Below are 21,735 nucleotides of genomic sequence, written 5' to 3'. Positions count from 1 at the left end.
TAGGACCCAACATTTTGTTGCATACAGGAAATCCACCTCAGGTTCAAAGACAGAACTACCTCAGAGTAAAAAGCTGGAAAACAATCTTCCAAGCAAATGGTCCTAAAACAAGCTGGAATAGCCATTCTAATATCGAATAAAATAGACATCCAACCCAAAGTTATGAAAAAAAAAATAAGGAGGGGCACTTCATACTCATGAAACAATTTTAGAAAAGCTCAAAGCACCCATTGCACTGCACAAAATAATAGTGGGAGTCTTTAACACCCCACTCTCATCAATGGACATATCATCAAAACAGAAACTAAACAAAGACACAGTGAAACTAACAGACGTTATGAAACAAATGGATTTATCAGATATGTCCAGAACATTTTACCCTAAAGCAAAAGGATATACTTTCTTCTCAACTTAACCTTAACCAAAATTTACCATATAATTGGTCACTAAACAGGCCACAAAAGATACAAAATTATTGAAATTGTCCCGTACATTCTATCAGATCACCACAGACTAAGGCTAATCTTCAATAACAACATAAATAATAGAAAGCCAACACTCATGTGGAAGATGAGCAACACTGAACTCAATGATAACTTGGTCAAGGAAGAAATAAAGACCTTAAAGACTTTTTAGAGTTTAATGAAAATGAAGCCACAACATACCAAAACGTATGGGACACAATGAAAGCAGTCCTAAGAGGAAAACTCACACTCTGAGTGCCACCAAAAAGAAACTGGAGAGAGCTGACACTAGCAGCTTGACAGCACACCTAAAAGCTCTAGAACAAAAGGAAGCAAATTCACCCAAGAGGAGTAGATGGCAGGAAATAATCAAACTCAGGGCTGAAATCAATCAAGGTGAAACAAAAAGAACTATTCAATGAATCAAACAAACCAGGAGCTGGTTCTTTGAGAAAATCAACAAGATAGATACACCCTTACCTAGACTAACTAGAGGGCACAGGGACAGAATCCTAATTTAGAATCAGGAATGGAAAGGGAGACATAACAACAGAACCTGAGGAAATCAAAAGCATCATCAGATACTACTACAAACTCTATACTCAAGAAAACTGGAAAACCTGGATGAAATGGACATTTTCCTAGACAGATGCAAGGTACCAAAGTTAAATCAGGATCAGATTAAAGATCTAAATTATCCCATATCCCCTGAAGAAGTAGAAGCAGTCATTAGTAGTCTCTCAACCAAAAAAAGCCCAGGAGCAGATGGGTTTAGTGCAGAGTTCTATCAGACCTACAAAGAAGACCTAATTCAAATTCTCCTCACATTGTTTCACAAAATAGAAACAGAATGTACCCCACCCAATTCATTGTATGAAGCTACAATTACTCTGATACCTAAACTACACAAAGATGCCTCAAAAAGAGAACTTCAGACCAATTTCTATTATGAATATTGATGCAAAATTAATCAATAAAATTCTCGCAAACCAAACCCAAGAACACATCAAAATGATCATCCATCATGATCAAGTAGGCTTCATTCCAGGGATGCAGCAATGGTTTAATATACGGAAATCCATCAACGTAATCCACTATATATACAAATTCAAAGACAAAAACCACGTGATCATCTCATTAGATGCTGACAAAGCATTTGACAAAATTCAACACCCATTCGTAATAAAAGTCTTGAAAGTTCAATAATTCAAGGCCCATACATAACATAGAAAAAGCAATATACAGCAAACCAGTAGCCAACATCAAACTAAATGGAGAGAAACTTAACGAAATCCCACTAAAATCAGGGAAAAGACAAGGCTGCCCACTTTCTCCCTATTTGAAGTCCTAGCCAAAGCAGTTAGACAAAAAAATGAGATCAACAGATACAAATTGGAAAGGAAGAAGTAAAATTATCACTATTTGCATATGATATAATAGTATATGTAAGTGACCCTAAATATTTTACCAGAGTACTCCTAACCCTGATAAAAAGCTTCAGTTGGATATAAAATTAACTCAAACAAATAAGTGGCCTTTCTCTACACAAAGGATAAACCTCTGAGAAAGAAATTAGGGAAATAACACCTTTCACAATAGACAAATAATATAAAACACTTGTGTGTGACTATAACTAAGGAAGTGAAAGATCTGTATGGTAAGAACTTCAAGTCTCTGAAGAAAGAAATTGAAGATATCAGAAGATGGGAAGATCTCCCATGGTCATGGATTGCCAGGATTAATATCATAAAAATGGCTTTTTGCAGAAATCAATCTACAGATTCAAGGCAATCCCCATCAAAATTCCAACTCAGTTCTTCACTGAGTTAGAAAGGGAAATTTGCAAATTCATCTGGAATAACAAAAAACCTAGGAAAGCAAAATTATTCTCAACAATAAAAGAATCTCTGGTGAAATCACCATCACTAAATTCAAGCAGTACTACAGGGCAATTGTTATAAAAACTGCATGGTATTGGTACACCAACAGACAGTTAGATCCAAGGAATAGAATTGAAGACCCAGAAATAAACCCACATACTTACAGTCACTTGATCTTTGACAAGGGAGCTCAAACCATCCAGTAGAAAATAGACAAATATTTCAACAAATGGTACTGGCATAATTGTCCATGTAGAAGAATGCAAATTGATCCATTCTTATCTCCTTGTACAAAGCTCAAGTCTAAGTGGATTAAGGATCTCCACATAAAATCAGAGACACTGAAAGTTATAGAGGAGAAAGTGGAGAAAAGCCTCGAAGATATGCGCACAGGGGAAAAATTCCTGAAGAGAACAGCAATGGCTTGTGCTGTAAGATCAAGAATTGACAAATAGCGGGGTGTGGTGGCGCACGCCTTTAATCCCAGCACTCGGGAGGGGGAGGCAGGCGGATTTCTGAGTTCGAGGCCAGCCTGGTCTACAAAGTGAGCTCCAGGACAGCCAGGGCTATACAGAGAAACCCTGTATTGAAAAAAACAAAACAAACAAAAAAAAAGAATTGACAAATAGGACCTTATAAATTGCAAAGCTCCTGTAAGGCAAAAGACACTATCAGTAAGACAAAAAGGTTAACAACAAATTGGGAAAGGATTTTTACCAATCCTAAGTCAGATAGGGGACTAATATCCAACATATACAAAGAACTCAAGAAGCTGGACTCTGGAAAATCAGACCTATTAAAAAACGGGGTAAAGATCTTAGCAAAGAATTCTCAACTGAGGAATACTGAATGGCTGAGAAGCACCTGAAAAAATGTTCAATATCCTTAATCACCAGGGAAATGCAAATCAAAACAACCATGAGATTCCACCTCACACCAGTCAGAATAGCTAAGAACAAAAATTCATGTGACAGAAGATGCTGGCAAGGATGTGGAGAAAGAGGAACACTCCTCCATTGCTGGTGGGATTTCAAGCTGGTACAACCACTCTGGAAATCAGCTTGGCAGTTCCTCAGAAAATTGGACTTAGTACAACTGGAACATCCAGCAATACTTCTCCTGGGCACACATCCAGAAGATGTTCCAACTGGTAATAAGAAAACATGCTCCACTAGGTTCATAGCAGCCTTATTTATAATAACCAGAAGCTGGAAAGAACCCAGATGTCCCTCAGCAGAAGAATGGATACATAAAATGTAGTACATTTACATAATTGACTACTACTCAGTTATTAAAATCAATGAATTTATGAAATTCTTAGGGAAATTGATGTATCTGGAGGATATCATCATGAGTGACGTAACCCAATCATTGAAGAACACACATGATATGCCCTCACTGATAAGTGGATTTTAGCCCAGAAACTTTGAATACCCAAGATATAATTTGCAAAACACCTGAAACTCAAGAAGAAGGAAGATCAAAGTGTGGATACTTCATTCCTTCTTAAAATGGGTAACAAAATACCGTTGGAAGGAGTTACAGAGACAAAGTTCAGAGCAGAGCTTTAAGGAATGACCATCCAGAGATTGCCCCACTTGGGGATGCACCCCATAAACAACCACCGAACCCAGACACTAGGCAGATATCAATAAGAGCCTGCTGACAGGAGCGTGATATAGCTATCTCCTGGGAGACTCTGCCAGTGCCTGGCAAATACAGAAGTGGATGCTCACAGTCATTCATTGGAAGGAGCACAAGGTCCCCAATGAAGGGGCCAGAGTAATATCCAGGGAGCTGAAGGGGTTTGAAGCCCGATAGAAAGAACATCAATATGAAGTAACCAGTACTCTCAAAGCTCCTTGGAACTATACCACCAATCAAAGAAAACACATCATAGAACTTGTATTAGCAGAGGATGGCCTAGTTGTTCATCAATGGGAGGAGAGGCCCTTGGTCCTGTGAAGGCTTTATGCTGCAGTATAGGGAAATTCCAGGACCAGAAATGGGAGTGGGTGGGTTGGGGAACAGGGGGAGGATGAAGGGGATAGAGGATTTTCTGAAGGGAAACTAGAAAAGGGGATAACACTGAAATGTAAATTTAAAAAAATCTAATAAAAAAAGAAAAAGAAAATGTGAATAACTGATTAGAAATAAAAAAAAGAAAACATGAAATAGTCTTATATTAAAGGCACATTGTATAACCAGTGGAAATTGTGTGATAAAAATGGAAATGTACCATATAAGATACATGCTACCACTCTCAGTAATGTTCACTGAATATATATTTTATTAATAAAAACTTGGTTTCTGCCCCCCTCCAATAACCCAAAACAAAACAAAACAAACAGACAAAGAAACAAAAAGCAGACTTTGGGGCACTTAATCTTTGAAAAGGAGCCAAACATATAAAATTGAGATGGTTCATATATTCTTGGACTAGAGAGTGGTACCATTTGGAGATGTGGCCTTGTTGGAATAGGTGTGACCTGGTTGGAGTAGGTGTGTCACTGTGGGTGTGGGCTTAATACTCTCACCCTAGGTGCCTGGAAGTCAGTCTTCTACTAATAGCCTTTGGATAAAGATGTAGAACTGTCAGCTCTGTCTGCACCATGCCTGCCTGGATACTGCCATGCTCCTACTTTGATGATAATGGACTGAACCTCTGAACCTGTAAGCCAGCCCCAATTAAATGTTGTTTTTTTATAATAAGACTTGCATTGGTCATGGTGTTTGTTCACAGCAGTAAAACCCTAACTAAGACAACAATGGAAGAAGAGAACACATCTTCAACAAATGTTGCTAATTGGCTATTGGTATGTAGAAAAATAAAAATACACCCATATTTGTCACCTTGCACAAAGCTCAAATCCAAGTGGATCAAGGACCTCAACATAAAACCTGATACACTGAATTTAATACAAAAGAAAGTGAGAAAGATCTTTGAACTCATTGGCTCAGGGGGAAATTCCTAAACAGACCTTATGCTCATGCTCTAAGATCACAAATTGAAAAATGGGACCTCATGAAACTGGAAAGTTTCTGTAAGGCAAAAGACATAGCAAATAAGACAAATCAGGAACCTACAGATTGGGAAAAAAAAAAACCCAAAACCTTCACTAACCCTATATCTGATAGAGGGCTAATATCCAAAATTTATAAAGAGCTCAAGAAGCTAACTACCAAAAACCAAAGAACCCAATAAAAAATTGGAGTATTTTCAGCTTTCTTTTTATTTATTTATTTATTTATTCATTTATTATTAGATATTTTCTTTATATACATTTCAAATGTTATACCGCAAGTTCCCTATACCCTCCCTCTGCCCTGCTCCCTTACCCACCCACTCCCGCTTCTTGGCCCTGGCATTCCCTTGTATTGGGGCATATAAAGTTTGCAATACCAAGGGGCCTCTCTTCCCAGTGATGGTCGACTAGGCCATCTTCTGCTACATATGCAGCTAGAGATACGAGCTCTGGTGGTACTGGTTAGTTTATATTGTTGTTCCACGTATAGGGTTGCAGACCCCTTCAGCTCCTTGGGTGCTGAAAATTTCATTTCATGTGACTATAAAACTCCAACAGGTAATAGACTACAATAATATTAAGTGCAATAGTAATCTTTTCAGACCCCTCTATGTCCCAGAAAGTCAACGTGTGCTTTTTAGCTACATATTCATTTAAAACAATAGTAAATGGAGGTTAAAAAGATATTTTTATTACATAAATTCAAGTATATTCAGAGAACATTTATTCCATCATCATATAGCTCTTAATTGGATATGCTAAGAGACAAAGCTGCATATTCCTAAAAGCAAGTGTGCTTACCTGAAATTCTATCTCATGAAGATGGTAGAGGCCTTTAATGAAATATAAATAGCACACTGAAAGAAATACAGAAAAACACAGGTAAACAGGTAGAAATCCTTAAAGAGGGAACAATAATTTCCTTAAAGAAATACAGGAAAACACAAAAAAGCAGGTGAAGGAATTGAACAAAGCACTCCAAGACCTAAAAGTGGTAGTAGAAACAATAAAGATAAAACAAATGAAGACAACACTGGAAATGAAAAACCTAGGAGAGAGGTTAGGAACTAAAAATGTCAGCATCACCAACAGAATAACTGAGATAGAAGAGAGAATCTCAGGTGTAGAAGATACCTCCCAGCACTTGGGAGGTAGAGGCAGATGGATTTCTGAGTTTGAGGTCAGCTTGGTCTACAGAGTGAGTTCCAGGACAGCCAGGGCTACACAGAGAAACCCTCTCTCTCTCTCTCTCTCAAAAAAAAAAAAAGATACCTTATAAAATATTGACACAATAGTCAAATACAAAGTGCAAGAAACTCCTAACCTAAAAATGTAAGAAGTGCAGGACACAATGAAAAGGCCAAACCTAAGAATAATAGAAATAGATGAGAGAGAAGATTCCCAATATAAAGGGCCAGGAAACATCTTCAACAAAATCATAGAAGAAAACTTTCCCAACTTGAAGAAAGAGATGACTAGAAATGTACGCGAAAATAATAAAGCATCAAATAGATTGAATCAGAAAATAAAATCCTCCCATATAGTAATCAAAACACTAAATGCACAGAACAAAGAAAGAATATTAAAATTTGTAAGGGAAAAAGGCCAAGTAGACATATTAAGGCAGACCTATCAGAATTACACCAGACTCCTCAATAGAGACCCTAAAATCCAGAAGAGACAGGACAGAGGTCATACAATCTCTAAGATGTAGCCTCCCCCAGCCTTGATTCTATTGCTCTGTCACCTGCTTGAAGCTACCTGCTGAGAGGCGGAACCTGTCTTCCTGAGATATTCCTGAGATAGCTGACAACCTGTGGAATTGGTGACCTAATGCTAACAGCTCTGGCAGACTAGTGCTAACAACTTGGCAACAAAGCATCAAGAAAAAGGGTGTGGCGGGGGATGGGCCTCCCCCCTTTATAAGCACAGACTCTTAGTAAACATTGAGCCGTGATCAGAAATCTGTCTTGGTCTGGTTGCTTCTCTCGCCATTTCCTCCCTTACAGCTCTGGCCTCCCACACAGGAATCCAGTTCCTGTGACCTCAGGTGGCTACACTAAGAGAACACAAATGCCTGCCCTGACTACAATACCCAGCAAAACTCTCAATGAATATAGAAAGAGAAACTAAATATTCCAGGACAAACCAAATTTAGACAACATCTAATTAATAATCCAGGACTACAGAGGATTCTAAAAGGAAAACTCAAACAGACAGGGGGTACCTACACCAAAGGAAAAAAATCAAGATATTGATCATTACACAAGAAAGGCAGAAGGAGAGAATAACATGTACATAAGGATACCAATACCTACAACAACAAATATAACAAGAACTAACAATAATCTGTTTTTAATATCTCTCAACATCAACAGACCAATTTCTCCAATAAAAAGACATAAGCTAACTGGATATACAAACAGGATACAGCATTTTGCTGCATACAAGGAACAAACCTCAATAACAATGACAGACACTACCTCAGAGGAAAAGGCTTTAAAAAGTCTCCCAAGCAAATGGTCCCAAGAAACAAGCTGAAGTTGCCATCCTAATATCCAATAAAATATACTTTCAATTAAAATTTATCATGTGAGATGGGGAAGGACATTTTGTATTCATCAAAGGAAAAATCCACCAAGAGAAAGTCTCAATTCTGAAAATCAATGCCCCAAATGCAAGGGCATCCACATTCATAAAAGAAACTATACTAAAGCTGAAAACACACATTTAACCCTACATAATAATAGAGGGATAATTCAACACACCACTCTCACTAATGAACAGGTCATTGAAACAGAAACTAAACAGGAACAGTGAAACTAATAGAGTTTATGAACCAAATGGATTTAACAATATTTACAAATATTTCATCCTAAAACAAAAGAGTATAATTTTTTCTCAGTACCTCCATGGTATCTATATAATTGGTCACAAAACAAGCTTCAAATGATTCAAGAAGTTTAAAATAATCCCAGGCACCTTATCAGATCACCATAGCCTAAGATTAGACTTCAATAACAGCAAAAACAACAGAAAACCTATACACCCATGTATAGTGAACCACTTTCTTCTTAATGAGAACTTGGTCAAGAAAGAAATAAAGAAATTTAAGACATCTAGAAATTCAATGAAAATGAAGACACAACATACCCAAATTTATAGGACACAATAAAAGCAGTGCTGAAAGGAAAATTGATAGCACTAATTGTCCTGCTAAAGGAATCAGAGAGATTCTACTCTAACAACTTGACAGCACAACTGAACAACTTAGAAAAAAAACCAAAAACAAAAACACTCAAGAGGAACAGAAAGCAAGAAAATACTCAAACTCATTGCCAAAATCAACCAAATAGAAACAAAGAGAACAAAAACAAAAGCTGTTTCTTTGAGAACAACAAGGTAGATAAACCCCTAGTGAAACTAACAAAAGGGCACAGAGACTGTATCCAATTAACAAAATCAGAAGTGAAAATGGAGACATAACAACATAAACTGAGGAAATTAAAAAAAAATCACATCCTACTAAAAAAGCTTATATTCAATAAAACTGGAAAACCTACATGAAATGGATTATTTTCTAGATAGATACCATTCACCAAAGTTAAACCATGAGCAGACAAACTATCTAAACAGGCCCAAATCCCCTAATGAAATAGAAGCCTCATCAAAAACCTCCCAACCTTTGTCTCTGTAACTCCAACCATAGGTATTTTGTTCCCCATTCTAAGAAGGAATAAAATATCCACACTTTGGTCTTCCTTCTTCTTGAGTTTCATGTGTTTTGCAAATTATATCTTGGCTATTCTAAGTTTCTGGGCTAATAACCACTTATCAGTGAATACATATCATGTGTGTTCTTTTGTGATTTACCTTACTCAGGATGATACCCTCCAGATACATCCATTTGTCCAAGAATTTCATAAATTCATTGTTTTTAATAGCTGAGTAGTACTCCATTGTGTAAATGTACCACATTTTCTGTATCCATTCCTCTGTTGAGGGACATCTAGGTTCTTTCCAGCTTCTGGCTATTATAAAAAAGGCTGCTATGAACATAGTGGAGCATGTGTTCTTATTACAAGTACCAGGGCCAGGAAGCAGGAGTGAGTAGGTTGAGGAGCAGGGCAGGGGGAGGGTATAGGGGACTTTGGGGAAATGTAAATGAAGAAAATATCTAATAATAATAAAAAAAACTCCCAGCCATAAAAGTCCAGCTTTAGTGCAGAATTCTACTAGACCTTCAAAGAAGAACTAATACACTCCTCAAAATATTCCATAAAACATAAACAGAAGGAGCACTGCCCAGTTCGTTCTATGGAGCCACATTTATGCTTATACCTAAACCACACAAAGATCCAACAAAGAAAGAGAACTTCAGACCAATTTCACCTATGAATATTGAAGCTAAAATACTAAATAAAAATTTTCACCAACCAAATCCAAGAATACATCAAAACTATCATTCACCGTAGTCTTCATCCCAGAGATGCAAGGTTAGTTGAATATAAGAAAATCTATTAACATAATCCACTATACAAACAAAATCAAAGAAAACAATTACATGATCATCACATTAGATGCAGAAAAAAATGACAAAATACAACACCCTATAACTGAACATAATAAAAGCAATATACAGCAAACCAAGAGCCAATATCAAACTAAATGGAGAGAAAGTTGAAAGAATACAACTAAGATCAGGGACAAGGAAGCCCACTCTCCTGGTATCTTTTCAATATATTTCTTGAAGTTCTAGCTAGAGCAATAAGACAAAAGAAGATTAAGGTTGATGATGTGGAAGTCAAATACCACTATTTGCAAATGATATGACAATATACATAAGCAACTCCAAAAGTTAAACCAGAAAAATTCTATAGCTGATAAACAACTTCTTCAAAGTGGCTGGATATAAAATTAACTCTAACAAATCAGAAGCCTTACTCTACTCAAAAGAAAAATGGGCTGAGAAAGAAGTTAGAAAACAACACCCTCACCCTTCGAAATAGTCATAAACAATATAAAATATCTTGGAATAACTCCAACTAAAGAAGTGAAAGATCTGTATGAAAGAAGGTCACGTCTTAAAGAAATCAAAAAAGAACTCAGAAAATGGGGAGATCTCCCATGCTCGTGGATTGGTAGAATTAACATTAAAAATGGCCATCCAATGAAAAGCAATCTACATATTAAATGAAATCCCCATCAAAATTCTCAAACAATTGATCAAAGACATTAAAAGAACAATTCTCAGTTGTTCTGCCCTGGACCTCACCTAGGCAGAACAGTAGAGTTGACTCTGGTGGTTGGAATTGGGGGTGAGCTGGACTTGAGGACATGAGCATGGAAGAGCTGGCCTTAACTCGTTTGCTGTATGGTGGGGAGGAGGAGGAAGAGATGCCCTTTGCCCCCACATCCCTTACCACTTACAGCAGGTAGGAGACCTGGCCTTGAAATCAAGAGAGCAGGAGAGTTGTCTCTGCCCTTTGCTCTCTGCAGCATTGAGTGAGCGAGCTAGGGCAGTGCTGAAGAGTTTACCTTAGTGGTGTGAATGTGGGAAAGCTGGTGGGCTGACTAGCTCGGTTACCAACAAGGCCCAGATCCAAATATATTTGTATTATAAATTTTTATTTGTGATTCATTATAGAGGTCATCTTTTTTTTTTTTCAACCAAAAAATTGGCAGAAAAACCAAAAGTTTCAGAGGGCTTTTACAATGGTTTCCCTGTTAGGAAAGAGCTTTCATATTAATGACCCATCATCAGCATTAGAAATCATTTTATATAAAAGCAGGTCATCTACCTTTGGCTCAAAATTCCAGGCTTGGGCCCTTTGCTCTTTGGATGATGTTAATTTTATATAAAAATGATTTAAATTCCATGTGATTGTCACATTTAGAACATTAATTTATATCAGTCAAACCTATTCCACTTCACAGAAAAGTCACAGGTGCTCTCACAATTTCACAAAAGTAATAGCAAATATAGCACTTTCTGGTTATCTCATGACTCAGGGATTTGATGCAAGAGGATATTGAGATTGAATCTAACTTGGATTTAAAAGGGATTAGCTGTCTTAAAAATAATATAATTTTAAGAAATAGCCATGGTCACTCAAACAACCCCATCTTTATACAGAAAAAAAAAAATGAGGATGATGTGAGTATTTGAGGAGATGTGGGAAGTATAAGAGAAATTTGAGGGTGGAGGCCAGAGGCAAAGTTATGGTTAAATCACATGGTTTATATTTACAGAATTCTCAAAATATATAAAATATTTCTTTAAAATAAAAACATTAAATTATTGGTGCATTTGACTTGTCATTGACATTTTTGCTCATATCTTAACATGTATGTATTCTCCATGTTTCCACTTCAGTATTTGATATACTATTGAGCTTATAAATGATCTTTGGTTTGTGGTATAAAGTGTTCTTTCTAGGTTAGTCTAATTGCCTTCTCAGGGAAAGTCCTAAGACAAACCTCAAACTCATTTTAAAAATAAAAATACATTTACCTACCTTCTCTGTGCAATGAGTATACAACCTGTCTCCACACTTTAGAAGTTGTAGAACACATGGCATCACTACATGATGATTTACACATAGAGAGTCAAAGTTAGAAGCAATAATTTTACATATTGGAAACTGTTTCAAGGTGTAAGAAAGACATCCTTATGGTTTAGAAGGACAAAATTGAAAAGAACCCATGGAGAAATATAAAAGTGAGAGTTCTGAGTTAAACTCCAGAAGATCTACATCCTGCAGCCACACCTGTTACTCTTTCTTCTTTTAAGCTGCATAAATACTAAAACCAGGAACCTTTATCAAATGTTGATATTCATTTCCATAGCACTGATCTCGAATCCTTAGTCTGGTGAACTTATTGTGGATATGATTTGTTGTTGTTGTTTGCTTCCTTCTCTCCATTAAATTAATTTGTTCACCTTCACGATTAATTAGATATTTTTTCCTCCCCTTTCCTTCATCCAACCTCTCCCTCACTCCTCCACTCTATTTCCAATTTATGGTACCTTTAAAAATTATTATTCTATATCTATTATATATATATATATATATATATATATATATATAATCGACTGATGAGCTAGTGTTTCTTCTATGTATATATTTTTAGGAGTGAATACTTGGTATTTCATAGCCAAATTGGCTCATCTCTGAGGAAAACCAATTCTTTCACAGCAGTCATTGACTGATTGTAGCTCTTTATCAGTGCTGGAGTCCAAGGGGTATTTTCACTATCCATGTATTGTCATTGTCCAGGTCTTTTTTAGGCACCATTTTCGTGAGAGCTCATGAATGTAACTTTCTTGTCATATCTTGTAGAGACAATCTCAAAACTCATAGCATCATTCTTACAATTTTTATATCCTCTCCACTTCAATGGTGGTTTTGGAACTTAAAACAAAGAAAGACTACTGTCAATCCCTAATACTTATTTTCTGGACTTCCTTAATTAGAAAGCTCTTAGTGAAAGTATAACAAAGTAAAAACAAAATTCTAGGCCTTTAGGCTTGGGAATGTGACCTCTGTGACTCATTGCTCCAAGGTATGCTAATCATAAAACAGATAGGGACATTCCTCCACTCACCAGCTTCCTGGGTTCAAAGAGTGTTCATTCAAAGAAAGTCACCCTGACCATTGAAAGTTACCCTGACCATTGCCAGAACCTTCTATGCAAATGTGCTATTGTTAGGGGCTCTTAGAAACTGTCATGAGAGATAACCTGCACAATTACCAGGTATTCCTTGCAACTCTTGTGATTTTGCACTTCCTTGGGACTCTTAACTGGTATCTTTGGTATTTTCCAACAACACCCTCCCCACTTCCTTAAGTTGTGGTTTCTCCCTTTAAATACCCCCTTATCCAGCTACTCAGGGTGCCACGGTCCTCTACCCCTGCCTGGTGCGCTCTTGAATAAAAATCCTCTTGCAGTTTGCAGCAAGACCGTTTCTTGTGGGTGATTTGGGGTGTCGCCTCTTCTGAGTCAGAACATGGGGGAGTCCTCACATTGTGGGTCTTTCATTAGCAGAAACATATTTTTATATACATAAGGTAAATAGAAGATGCCTTATGTTTTCAGCCTTGGAATTATCTTAGATGTGGCTTTATGAATATTTATTATTGCCCACCATTGAGGCTCCTCTAGTATACTCAGCAAATTACTTTTTGGGAGACTTTGTTGTTTGGCAATTGTTATCACTTGTGTGTGTGTGTGTGTGTGTGTGTGTGTGTGTGTGTGTATGTGTATATTCTCTTTTGTTTTGTTTGAGACAGGATCTCACTATATAGTCCTTACTGGTCTGAAATTTTGTATATGGACTAGGCCTGTGTTGGCTCACAATACTCCATCTGTGTCTACAGTCTATGTTCTGTGATTGAAAATATGTCACCAGGCCTGCCTCAATGAACTAGTCTTAAAAACTAAAATGAATATGAAAAAACCTTGAGGCAAAGCTTAATGAAAATTCTAATCCCTTCTTCACTTTCATTTCTTACATCTTATTTAGTTCAATGTATGTGTATGTTTGTTTGTATTTGAATGTGTGTGTATATTTGTGTGTGTGTTTGAGTTTGTATAGGTATATGTCTTAACACAGATGTGGACATCAGAACACAACTTGCTGACGTCAGTTCTATCCCTCTATGTGCATCTGGAGGATCAAACTCCACTGTGAGACTTGGTGTCAGAGACCACTATAAGCTGAACCAGCTTCCTGGCCAGTCATGTGATTATTATTTTGGGGGGTTTAGAGGTTCAGTGAATCACTGATATCCATGAACTGGATTAATAGAAGGATCTTTAGTTGAAATACCAAATAGTTATGTCAGAAAATAAACAGGGTGATATATATATGTATATGTGTGTATATATATATATATATACATATATATATGTATATATATAATTGTCAATTATAAATGATTAGTACAACATACTCTGTCTGCCATGCTCCTTTCAGTTTTCACCTGTGTCATGAGCAGAGCCTCTGCTGTAAATGTCCAGACTCATGTTGCAGCTCAAACCCCAGGTGTCCTAACACATCTAGGATCATATGTGAGACTCCAAACCCTGCCATAATACCTGTCAAAACCAAGACCACCAGGACCCAAATAACAAGGTACACTGCCCAGCCAGAGACCCACACTCTTTTGTTTTGTACCTGTACCCAAAGCAGAGCCTCTGTTCTGGATTCCTACACACTCAGCCCAGATCCAGAAGCACTTGTACTACCAGGAGTTCTGAAACATCCAGGATCGCAGTATTACAGTATCAGAGGATCACAGGATCACAGAATCACAGGATCACAGGCTCCCAGAGGGAACAAGCTCCAATCAGAGAAAATGAGGCCAGTTAACACCAGAGATAGCCAGATAGTGACAGGCAAGCACAAGAACACAAGAAAAAGAAATCAATACTACTTGTCAACATCTGAAACCAGTTCTTCCACCCCAGAAAGCCCTGGATACCCCAACATAACTATAAAGCAGGATTCAAATCTAAATTCTCATCTAATAAAGATGATAGAGAAATTTATGAAGGACATAAATAATTCCCTTAAAGAAATAGAGGTGAACACAGGAAAACATGTAGAAGTTCTTTAATGAGAAAACACATAAATTCTTAAAGAAATACAGGAAACTATGATGAAATAGGTGAAGGAAATGAAGAAAACTGTCTAGAGTCTAAAAATCAAAATACAAACATTAAAGAAAATGTAAAGAGATGGAGAACATAGGAAAGAGAGCAGGAGTCACAGATGCAAGCGTCATCAACAGAATACAAGATATAGAAGAGAGACTCTCAGGTATAGAAGATATGAAAGAAGACATTGACACAATATTCAAGGAAAACACAAAAATAAGAAAAGCTTCTAGTTCAAAACATTCAGGAAATCTAGGACACAATGAGAACACTGAACCTAAGAATTATAGGTATAGAAGAGAGTGAAGATTCCAAACTCAAAGAAAGGGCCAGTAAACATCTTCAACAAAATTATAGAAGAAAACTTCCCTAACCTAAAGAAAGAGATGATAATAAACATACAAGAAGCCTACAGAACACCAAATAAATGGGAACAGAAAAGAAATCTCCCCCCATCACATAATCATCAAAACACCAAATGCACAGAACAAAGAATATTGAAAATGCTGAGGGAAAAATGTCAAGTAACATATAAAGGCAGATCTATCAAAATTATCTAAAAGCCAGAAAATCTTAGGCAGATGTTGTACAGACTCTAAGACAACAAAAATGCCAGCCCAGGCTATTATACCTAGCAAAACTCTCAGTTACCATAGATGAAAAAATGGAGGTATTCTAAGACAAAACCAAATTTAAACAATATCTTTCCACTAATCCAGCCCTACAGAGGATAGTAGAAGGAAAAGTACAACACAAGTAGGGAAAATATACCCCCCAAACAAGCAAGAAATTATTCTTCTCACAACAAACCCAAAATAAGAGAAACACACAAGCATAATTCCACCTCTAACAAAAGAGTAACAGGAAGCAACAATCACTGGTCCCTAATATCTCTCAATAGCAATGGACTCAATTCCTCAATAAAAAGACATAAGCTATCAGATTGTTTATGTAAATGGAATCCAGCATTTGCTGCATAGAGGAAACACACCTCAGTGACAAAGATAAATACTACCTCAGAGTAAAAGACTGGAAAAAAACTTTTCAAGCAAATGGTCCCAGGAAATGAACTGGAGTAGCAATTCTAATATCCAATAAAATAGACTTTTAAGCAAAAGTTATAAAAAAGGATGGGGAAGAACACTATATACTCATCTAAGGAAAATTCCACCAACATGAACTCTCAATTATGAACATCTATGCCCCAAATTCAAGGTCATCCACATTTGAAAAACATTACTGAAGCTCAAAGTCCACATTGAACCTCACATAAAAATAGTAGGCCATTTCAAAACCTGACTCTCATCAATGGATAAATTTTGGAAATAGAAACTAATTAGAGACATAGTGAAACTAATAGAAGTTATGAAACACAAGGATTTAGCAGATATCTACAGAACATTTCACCCTAAAACAAAAGAATATACCTTCTTCTTAGCACCACATGGTACCTTATCAAAAATTGACCATATAATCAGATGTAGAAGAAAACCTGAACAGATACAAGTACATTGAATTAATCCCATATATTCTATCAGATCACAATGGACGATGGCTGGTCTCGAATAGCGACAACAACAAAATAAAAACAAAAACAATACAAACAAACAAAAAACAGAAAACCTATGTACATGTGGAAACTGAACAACTACCTACTTAATGAAAAATTTCTCAGGGAAGAAATAAAGAAAGAAATTAAAGACGTTTTAGAATTTAATGAAAATGAAGGAAGGCACAACATACCCAAATTTATCAGACACAATGAGAGCAGTGCTAAGATGAAAACTCATGGTGCTGAGTGGCTCCATAAAGAAATTGGAGAGAGGATACACCCCAAAAATTCAACAGAGAGCTCCTACATCTGATAAACCAGTTCAGCAAAGTGGCTGGATATAAAATTAATTAATAAATCAGTAGTCTTCCTCTACTCAAAGTGAAAATGGGGCAAGAAGAAATTAGGGAAACAACACCCTTNTCAATAATCATAAATAATATAAAATATACTGGGAATGTGACTCTATCCAAGCAAGTGAAATATCCAAATGACAAGAACTTCAAGTCTTTGAAGAAAGAAAGATCTCCCATGATCATGGATTAGCAAGATCAATATAGTAAAATAATAATAATAATAATAATAATAATAATAATAATAATAGTAATAAACCAATGGCCATTTTCTGAAAGCAATATACAGAATCAGTGCAATCCTCATCAAAATTCCAACTTAATTCTTCATATAGTTAGAATGAGCAATTTACAAATTCATTTGGAATAACAAAAAACCCAGGATAGTGAAAACCATTCTCAAAAGTCAAAGAACTTCTGGGGGAATCACCATCTCTGACCTCAAGCTATATTACAGAGAAATAATGATAAAAACTGTATGGTATTGATACAGAAACAGGCAGATATATCAATGGAATAGAATTGAAGACCCAGAAATGAACCCACACACCTATGGTCTCTTGATCTTTGACAAAGAAACTAAAACTGTCCAGTGAAATTTTTTTTATTCTTTTTTTCATTTATTTTTAAGTATTTTTTACAGTCCAGATTTTATTCCACTACCAGTCCAACCTCTCACTGTTCTATAATCCATACCTTCTTCTCCCATCTCCAATAGGATGCTTCCACCAGCACCCTAACTTCTCTCCCACCCCACCAAACCTCCTTACTCCCTTTGGCCCCAAGTCTCTCAAGGGTTAGGTGCATTGTCTCTAAGTCCAGACTCAACAGTCCTCTGCTGCCTATGTGTTGGGGACCTCATATCAGCTGGTATATGCTGCCTTGAAGGCAGATCAGTAATAGACACCATTCTCAACAAATGGTGCTGGTTCAAATGGTGTGGTTTGCATGTAAAAGACTGCAAATTGATCCATTCTTATCTCCTTGTATAAAGGTCAAGTCCAAGTGGATGAAGGACCTCCACATAAAACCATATATGCTGAATCTAATAGAAGAGAAAGTGTTAAAGAGCCTCAAACACATGGGAACAAGGGAAAATTTCCTGAACAGAACACTAATGACTTATGTCCTAAGATTAAAAATCGACAAATGGGACCTCATAAAAATGAAATGCTTCTGTAAGGCAAAGGACACTGTCAAAAGGACAAAACAGCAACTTGCAGATTGGTCAAAAGATCTTTATCAATCCTAAATCCAATAGAGGGCTAATATCCAAAATGTACAAAGAATTCAAGAAGTAAAACTCTGTAGAACCACACCAACTTATTTAAAAAAATGGTCTACAGAGCTAAACAGATTTTCAACTGAGGAATCTCAAGTGGCTGAGAAGCACTTAAAAAATCAAAAGAGAGAGGAAAGGTTTCTGCCCCACCAGGGTGGCCTTTGTCAGAGCACCTGGGGAAGCCATCTTGGTGCCTGGATCCCTCCGAGACTAGTCTGCGCAGGTGAGAGTGTGGAATACAGAAGCTAACAGCTTCTGGGACAGGCAGAACCCACACAGCTTATTAGGCACACCCCGTTTCAGACTCCAGACATCTGGTCACCTTCCCTGCCAGAGGAGAGGTGTCTGACCCACCCAGGAGGGCTTTGTCAGAGCATCATTGGGAGCCATCTTGGTTCCCAGATCCCACTGAGACTAGTCTGCCCAGGTGAGAGAGTGGACTACAGAAGCTAACAGCTTTTGGGACAGGGTGAAGCTACACAGCTTCTGGGACAGGCCCTGTTTCAGGCCTTCATCTTCTGCCAGGAGACAGGTCCAAATTCCAGATATCTGTGCACCTTCCCTGCAAGAAGAGAGCTTGCCTGTAGAGAGTGCTCTGACCACTGAAACATAGGAGAGAGCTAGTCTCCCAGGTCTGCTGATAAGAGGCTAACAGAATCACGAGAGGAACAGGCACTATCCAGAGACAACTATAACAACTAACTCCAGAGATCACCAGATGGTGAAAGGCAAACGTAAGAATCTTACTAACAGAAACCAAGACTACTCACCATCATCAGAACACAGCACTCCCACCTCAACCAGTCCTAAGCTTCCCAACATACCTGAAAAGCTAGACCTTGATTTNAAAGCATATCTCATGATGATGGTAGAGGACATCAAGAAGGACATTAATAACTCACTTAAAGAAACACAGGAGAACACAGCTAAAGAATTACAAGTCCTTAAAGAAAAACAGAAAAACACAACCAAACAGGTAGAAGTCCTTAAAGAAAAACAGGAAAACATATCCAAACAGGTGATGGAAATGAACAAAGCCATACTAGACCTAAAAAGCAAAGTAGACACAATAAAGAAAACCCAAGGTAGGCAACGTGGGAGATAGAAAACCTAGGAAAGAAATAAGGAACCATAGATGTGAGCATCAACAAAAGAATACAAGAAATGGAAGAGAGAAACACAGGTGCAGAAGATTCCATAGAGAACATCAGCACAACAATCAAAGAAAATGCAAAATGCAAAAAGATCCTAACTCAAAACATCCAAGAAAACCAGGCCACAATGAGAAGACCAAACCTACAGATAATAGAAGTAGATGAGAATGAAGATTTTCAACTTAAAGGGCCAGCAAATATCTTCAACAAAATTATAGAAGAAAACCTCTGATACCTAAAGAAAGAGATGCCCATGAATGCAAGAAGCTTACAGAATTCCAAATAGACTGGACCAGAAAAGAAATTCCTCCCAACACATAATAATCAGAACAAAGAATATACTAAATAAAGATAGAATATTAAAAGCAGTAAACAACGGTCAAATAAAATATGAAGGCAGGCCTATCAGAATTGCACCAGACTTTTTAACAGAGACTATGAAAGCCAGAAGATCCTGGACAGATGTCATACAGAGAGTAAGAGAACACAAATGACAGCACAGGCTACAATACCCAGCCAAACTTTCAATTACCATAGATGGAGAAACCAAAGTATACCACAACAAAACCAAACTGACACATTATCTTTCCATGAATCCAGCCCTTCAAAGGATAATAACAGAAAAAAAAAAAAAACAATACAAGGTCAGAAACCATGCCTTAGAAAAAGCAAGAGAGTAATCCTTCAACAAACCTAAAAGAAGACAGCCACAAGAACAGAATGCCAACTCTAACAACAAAAATAAAAGGAAGCAACAATTACTTTCCCTTAATATCTCTTAATATCAATGGACTCAATTCCCCAATAAAAAGACATAGACTAACAGACTGGCTACACAAAAAGGACCCAACATTTTGTTGCTTACAGGAAAACCATCTCAGGGGAAAAGACAGACACAACCTCAGAGTGAAAGGCTGGAAAACAATTTTGCAAGCAAATGGTCTGAAGAAACAAGCTGGAGTAGCCATTCTAATATCAAATAAAATCGACTTCCAACCCACAGTTATCAAAAAAGACAAGAAGAGACACTTCATACTTATCAAAGGTAAAATTCTCCAAGAGGAACTCTCAATTCTGAATATATTTGCCCCAAATGCAAGGGCAGCCACATTCATTAAAGAAACAAATGAGAAAGAGGTGATCTCAATTGCTACCCAAGAAGAAATTGATCAAAATTGAATACCCTTTCATGACAAATGGTCAAGAAAGCTAGGTGTAGGATATGTGTTAAAATATATCTTTATATATCTATGTATCTGCACCCACACATATCTATATATTACATGCCAATATTTTATATCTCTATCCATATGTGTCTGTCTGTCTATATATCTGTATGTCTATAAATCTGTATCAGTATATATCTACATATATACATTTATTTCTATATTTCTCTATATATTTATCTAATTTACATCTCTATATCTATATATAGATATCTAGAGAGAAGGAGATAGTTATGCAGCTATCCACTATTGTCCCAATTTCACTACTTATTTTTGTTATTCTACTGGAAGTAAATTTATTAGTAGAATACATGAATCTATTTCTAGCAAATACTAAAGATTTCACAAGAAATCTTTTAACCTGTAAATTAATTCAGCTGAGATGCCGAGTATATGATTGCCAAGTTAAACTTAGTTTTCATTCTATTCACCTACAATGAACAACTTATTAAGGGTATTCAAACAATGAATCCATTTACAAAGGAATTAATATGAATCAATCAATGGGAAACAGACCAAGGAGCTAAAGAAACAAAGGACCAAGTCAATGGAAAGCCTGTTCTAATGGTGAGTGGGATGCGAAACAGTCAAGGAAGCACGGACTCCACACACATAGTGGTAAATTTTAGAATGTGGCACACTTTTGAAAAAATTGCCCAGCCTTGGAAGGCACTGTCACCTAGCTGGCACTGGAACTGGGCTTCAACTGCATCACTCTCTCTAGTCAACAGCTTGTTTGACACTACTAACAGACTTGCTTGCAAACTGCTATGGAACTTCAAGGATTGCAAACTGTGAAAATGATTTTAAAAACAGAATAATATACTCAGAGAATTCATAAATCCCTAATGCAAAACTCACTATCAGTGGCATAATTTTAAAACTGAAGATCAGTAAAGTCAAATGGAGCTCCTAGAAATTAACATTTAAAGAAAATTTAGAAAATTGTCCATCTAGGTTTCAAAATTTAATTCAGTTCTGAGTTTATTTCCTGCACTTACTGTAGACTCCAGAGGTTAAGTGTTATGATGGATTCCAATTTAGATATTCATTGCAAGTTCATCTTTATACCTTTGAATTGGCTGTAATTGGGAGAATATATGAGCTCCATCCTCAAATTAAGTAAGGTGTTACA

The sequence above is a fragment of the Mus caroli genome, chromosome 9 (assembly GCF_900094665.2).
Source record: "Mus caroli chromosome 9, CAROLI_EIJ_v1.1, whole genome shotgun sequence".
NCBI lineage: Eukaryota > Metazoa > Chordata > Mammalia > Rodentia > Muridae > Mus > Mus caroli.
Note: the sequence above shows the minus strand (reverse complement) of the source record.